The following is a 6,292-nucleotide window of genomic DNA, read 5'->3' as shown; positions in this document are numbered from 1 at the left end:
TTGCCTTTCTTAATGCAGGATTCAGGACACGTGCAAGGTCAGTCCTGGGTGGGTCTCCAGGGAGCTCACAAGCAAGTCCACTCAGTACCACTTGGCCTCACCATTCTCTTCCTCTCTTTCCATCCACCCACCCATCAGCCCATCTTATTGTTCTTAGGCAATTCGAGGTGAGCCCCGGACAATCTGCACCCTTCATCCTTCTGGGTACTAGTAACAAGAGTTCAATATTTGTTTATGTTCTTTTGTATAGTGTCAGTCATACTACCTTGAATGTTGATGTTGTCTGGCGCTTTAAGAGAAAGCAGCTCATTTTATTTTTACCTGCAGCCCCCTCTCTCCGCAGTAATCAGATACAAGTCCATGGCACGCTGGACCAGAGACAAATCCAACAGAAGGAATTGCCTTTTCTCTTCAGCAACCAAGGTGCTGTGAGTGACCGGACACACCTGTCTTTCTGTCTCTCTCTAGGTAGGATGCGTCCTCGGGAAACTAGACCCCTGGAAGCCGCTTCGCAACAGCCTTTCGACCTGAGGATCCCGGAGGCAGCTGCAGTGGCTGCTCCTGCTGGAATCACTACCACTCTCCCCAGGAGCAGAGGGGAGATTTCCAAAGGCCCCCCATTCCCACAGCTGGAGTTTGTTGAGCAGATGAGTATTTCTCAAAGACTCGGTAGGAAGTCTAGCGAGGGTTGGAATGAGAAGTGCTCTGGTCATTCAGAGGTGACCTGGAGACACTTAGAAGTGATGACTTGCCGGTGCCATAGTCCCGTCTATGGTGCATTCACCACACCCCACAGCCTGGGCTGAGAGCTTGCCCTGTGTGTCTGTGTAAACTCACTGTGTTCTCACCAGTCACATTCTGTGATTATCCCCTTAACACAGACACGATGAGTCGATGATGACGCTCTTGACAGCTATGATCTATAAACCAACCAGGGGAGCTGCTCAGGAAAGAGTTTTCTGGCAGAGGTTAACCGTAAAGAAATGGTTGGGTGTTTTACAATGTAGGTTTTATTATTATTTGGGTGTGGTGAGGCCAACAGATCAGGAGACGATTGCCACTGAAAGGATAGTTTGTTGTATACGCACAGATGCCAAGAGGAGGGGGCGAGGCACCCCGCATGGGGCCACTTTTGGGGAAGCACCAGGGCCTTTACTGCACGTTCCCCTGGAAGGAATAGGTGAGGCAAAGTGGTAACCAGGCTTAGGGATGGCGAGTTGAAATGACCTCGGAGGGCTCTGGAGTGTAGGAGCTGTCGTGAGTCGGCCGGTGCCCAGCCCTGGGGTGATTAGGACAGGTGGGTGTGGCCAGGAGTGGGAAAGCCCAGGAGAGGAGGCCGGGGTGGGGTGGGCTCTGGATTGGTCGGTTTGCATCGAAAGGCACACTCCCAGCCATGTTTAAGACTTTTCTGTCTCTAGGAGTCGACTAGCTCAGGGAGGGGCAGCTTCTCCAGGGTCAGCAAAGTCCCCGATGGCAAAGCATCAGAAACACATGGTTAATACAGTGGGGTGAGGCGGAAAGCTCCTGTCGGGTGAACGTGAATGTCTCATCCCAGGGAGGTAACCCCGAGCGCCCTGTGGGATTTGGTGGTTCCCTGTGAACGGTCAATCATATTCCTGGCTATTTGGGGAATTCATACTTGAAGGCCTTGAACAAGACTCTAAAGCCTCATGGGACCCGAGCAAGACTGTAAGACTCTCTGTTAAGGATCACAGGGAAGCGTCCCCACATATCAGCCACCGGCTGCTGCCCTGGGGTTACCAGCTGCCCTAGTGCCTGCTGGTCTGTCTGCTGGTCCTCGGAGCCGAGCGGGCTACGGAACAGAAACAGCACACATGGTCCCCGGGTTAGGGCCTGAGGCACTGCCCTGGTTCTCAGCAGCAAACAGCCTCTGCTCCCCTGATCCTGATGCGTCCCAGCTCTTTGCCCTGGGTGTCGGGGTTTGCATGGAGTCAGGTCCCACAGCAGTGATTCCTTTCAAGTTGTTGGTGTGTGTCCATGGTCTGAGAAGGGATTTAGAGCCTATTCATAATTATGTTTCTTACTGTCCAAGGAGATGTAGCAGAGGGACAGAGATGTGCCCAACACCAGGGCACCACGGGGACAGCATGGTTAGGATGCGACCCTGAGCCCAAGGGCAGGTACTGTCAGGTCACAGCTTTCCAAGCCCGGAAGACCATGCTTTGAGACTGACCGTGTGAACCGCAAGTGGCTTCTGTGTTCCCTTCTGCCACCTGACTTTGAGCCTTTTTTTCTGTCCGTTATCAGCCTCTCTATAGTGGGGAACGGGGAGATAAAGGATGAAATGCAAATCGCTCAATCCTGGTAGTTTATTTGAGAAACTTAGGAGAAATATCTGGACTCTTTTGTGAAGTTCAGTATTCTGTGTTATTCGTCCCCACAGAACCATGAAAGTCTTGCTGGCTGGAGGGTCACAGAACAGAAGAAGGAGGGAGACAGAGAGAGGCCCTAGAGGTACTCCAATCCGCTTCCTTCATTTGAAGAAGGTTGGGGTCCTCTTGGAATGCTCTGGCCACATTGCATCCTATCTGTCTGCCCCTTGCTCTGGATCAGGGCCGCCTGACCATGGGTGATGGCCTCCTGTTTCCTCAGAGTCTGGTACTATGCCTGGCAATTGGAATGTATTCAAACACTGTTCGTTGAATGAATGCATGCGTGCATGAATGAATCACTGGCCAAGCTCACATATCTAATCCGTGACAGAATGCAAAGCAGAGGCCAGATCACCTCTCTCCATTGTACGGCATTCCATCCTTATGCACACGGCCTCAGCAGTATTTCATTTGATTAAACTTTGAAATTGCTCTGAGGTTCAGGTTTACGAGATCTGATCTCTGACCACCTTCCTGAGGAGCCAAGGTGGCCCTCAGAACAGGGTTAGTGCAGAGTAGCTCGGCCTAATGGAGAGACCTGGGCTTGAGGTCCCTGTTTGCCATTTCCTGGCTGGTTACCTTGGGGCAAACCACATAACCTTGCTGAGGTTAAGAGAAATAGCCTCCAGTTTTTCACCTGTAAAATGGGAAGGTCGTTCTCATCCTGCCACTCTCCAAAGGGTGCTGTGAAGTCCAAGCATGGCCATGGATTTGGCCGTACTTTGTAACCATCAGTGCGCGTCCTGCAAATACTGAATATTAGAAAGTCATTGCTTGAAAGCACGTCGAGCGGGCAGGTGCAGGATGGGAAGCTCGGGGCTGAGCTGCCCCCGGCACGGCAGCCACCGTGCTCTGCCCCATCCTGCCTCGAAAGGCTCACAGGTGGACTCGCGCTTCATGCGCGGATAAGGGTGGTGTCCAGGTGGTCACCGTGCTGGATGGCCAATCCCTGGCGGAGATGGAGGACATGGGAACTCTAAGGTGTTGGGGGAGATCAGAGGAGGGGAGAGAGAAGGGGAGCTCCCTGTGCACAGCCTGAGGGTCCCAGGAACATCCCAGGGCGGTGGAGCCCATGGTGGGCCTGGAGGACAATGCCGGCCTCTCTCAGGACACTGGACAACGAGCAGGATGGCAGGGGCCACAGCCCCCAAGTCCCGTATGCTTTCTCACCCTTTGCGGATGGAGCACAAGCCGTGTTGGTAAAAGCCGGTAAAATACTTCTTGTCAGCAAAGAAATCACATGTTCAAGAATAAGTGTATCCAGCAAGAAATTTAAAATGCCGAGTAGGGGACTTCCCTGGTGGCGCAGTGGTTAAGAGTTCGCCTGCCAGTGCAGGGGACACGGGTTCGAGCCCTGCTCAGGGAAGATCCCACATGCCGCAGAGCAACTAAGCCCATGCACCGCAACTACTGAAGCCCGTGCACCTAGAGCCAGTGCTCCACAACAAGAGAAGCCACCACAATGAGAAGCCGGCGCACCGCAACGAAGAGTAGCCCCCGATCGCCGCAACTAGAGAAAGCCCGCGCACAGCAAAGAAGACCCAACGCAGCCAAAAATAAATAAAGAAAAAAAATGCTGAATAGGTTTTTGCGACCTCCCAACATTCTACATAATGTTAAAATAATAGGCCAATTAGTTTTTTAAATTTATTTTTATTTTTTTGCGGTATGCGGGCCTCTCACTGTTGTGGCCTCTCCCGTTGCGGAGCACAGGCTCCGGACGCGCAGGCTCAGTGGCCACGGCTCACGGGCCCAGCCGCTCCGCGGCACGTGGGATCCTCCCGGAGCGGGGCACGAACCCGCGTCCCCTGCATCGGCAGGCGGACTCTCAACCACTGCGCCACCAGGGAAGCCCAATTAGTCTTTTTTTAACAAAGGCGTCAGGCAAGCCTGTTGTTGGAATTCATAGAAACCCAACAATGGACCACTGTCTGGACACTGAACTCCTTAGCTGGTTCTTTGTCGGGTGGTTGGCACAGCAGGTGTCTGAGTGAGGAAAGCTGATCAGAAATCTCCCTGAGCCACCGCCAAACAGTAGAGCCGTGGACCAGATCCTTCAGATGTCTGATCATCGTGCTGTTGGAAGCGGGCTGTAGCGTCAGGGAGCAGAGGCAGGGAGGTACGCGCTGAGCGTCTCTCCGTGCACTGAACAACCCCCATTGTCAGTCGTGGCGGGCTGTGGATTTACAGGAGAAACACCCATTTACAATCTCTAGCCATCCACAGGTGATTAACTGAAGCACGCCACTCCTCCAAGTAAGAGGATGGAGGGCTTTCATTTTAATAACCTTGCCAATGCATTTATTTAGAAAGACAAGAAAGGTTCAGGGCAGAAATGCTCTAATTAAGCCATCAGCCAATCTCGGGGGAAGGAAAGGAAATCTTGGAAATAACAATTGTGCATTTTTATGAAAGGTAGTTTTTTTACCTTTCGAGTGTGAATTTATAATACATTTCATCTCTCTTTTGGCAGTCATTTCCCGCAATTATAAAACAATATAGGGCTTCCCTGGTGGCGCAGTGGTTGAGAATCCGCCTGCCGATGCAGGGGACGCGGGTTCGTGCCCCGGTCCGGGAAGATCCCACGTGCCGCGGAGCGGCTGGGCCCATGAGCCGTGGCCGCTGAGCCTGCGCGTCCGGAGCCTGTGCTCCGCAACGGGAGAGGCCACAACAGTGAGGCCCGCGTACCACAAAAAAAAAAAAAACAATATAAAGCCTGACTCTAATTAGGACAGGGTCAATGTTACTTTGGCAGAAGCATGAAAATTCTGAGCTATGGACCAACGGAAAAGAAATAAAGCTTTATTTTCTACACATTTTGCCTGTATTTGCTAAATTCCTCCTTGAATTTAATAATTTTATAACAGGATGAGGATTGGAAAGAACTTTTGTAATCTCAAAAGTGCTGAATGAACAGGTTCTCAGAAACATTTGTAATTAACCCTTGTTCTTCGACAACAGTAAAAGTGTTTGCCCCCCAAAATAGTTTATTGGCTCTTGCCTTTGTTAATGCCATTAATCTGTTTATAACCAACACAAAAAGCCCTCAGCCTAGTGTGTCAGACCACTTCTAACTGGTGGATCTAACTAAGTTAATGAGGGATCATTTAATAAAGATTTCTTTTTAAAATTAAACTTCTGGGCTTCCCTGGTGGCGCAGTGGTTGAGAGTCCGCCTGCCGATGCGGGGGACGCGGGTTCTTGCCCCAGAGAGGCCGCAGCAGTGAGGGGCCCGCATACCACACACACACACACACACAAAGCAAATAAAATTAAACTTCTGTGTTTAGTTTTGACAAAAAATAAGTTTTCTGCAAAATTTAAGTCATATGATAAATTATAGAATACATATTAAAACATCAAATTAGGGAGAAACTGTGACCTCCCCATGTCACTCACTCACCACCGTCCATCAACAGCACCCAGGTTTTTTGGGGGAACTGTCACCTATGGGGTTCTCAGCTCAGGACTGGGTTTTGATTGGATTAAACCCATCAGTATATGTGGCGATTATATTTTCTAAAGATGGCTGTTCTTATAGATGTTCTTCTATTACCTTGCCACTCTTCTATCAAGAGGCAGATTCTATGTACCCTCCTCTTGAATCTGGGTGGGTATTTCTAACTTGCACACAACTGCATAGGTTGAGGTGACAGTATGCTATTTCCGAGGCTGGGTCATAAAAATGCCAAACACTTCCACCTTGTTCTCCTGGGGCACTGTCAGACAGTTGTGAGACCTCCATGCTGTGGGGGAGACCCACACTGGCCCAACTGGAGAGACCACGTAAAATTGCATGAAGAGAGCCAGCTCCCAGCACCATCTGACCATAAATCTATGAGGGGCCCCAAGCCAGAGTCACCCAGTTGAGCTTACTCAAACTCCTGACCCACAGAAACC

This window comes from Kogia breviceps, chromosome 13 (genome assembly GCF_026419965.1).
Source record: "Kogia breviceps isolate mKogBre1 chromosome 13, mKogBre1 haplotype 1, whole genome shotgun sequence".
NCBI lineage: Eukaryota > Metazoa > Chordata > Mammalia > Artiodactyla > Physeteridae > Kogia > Kogia breviceps.
The sequence above is the reverse complement of the archived record's forward strand: the minus strand, read 5'-3'. Positions refer to the sequence as shown.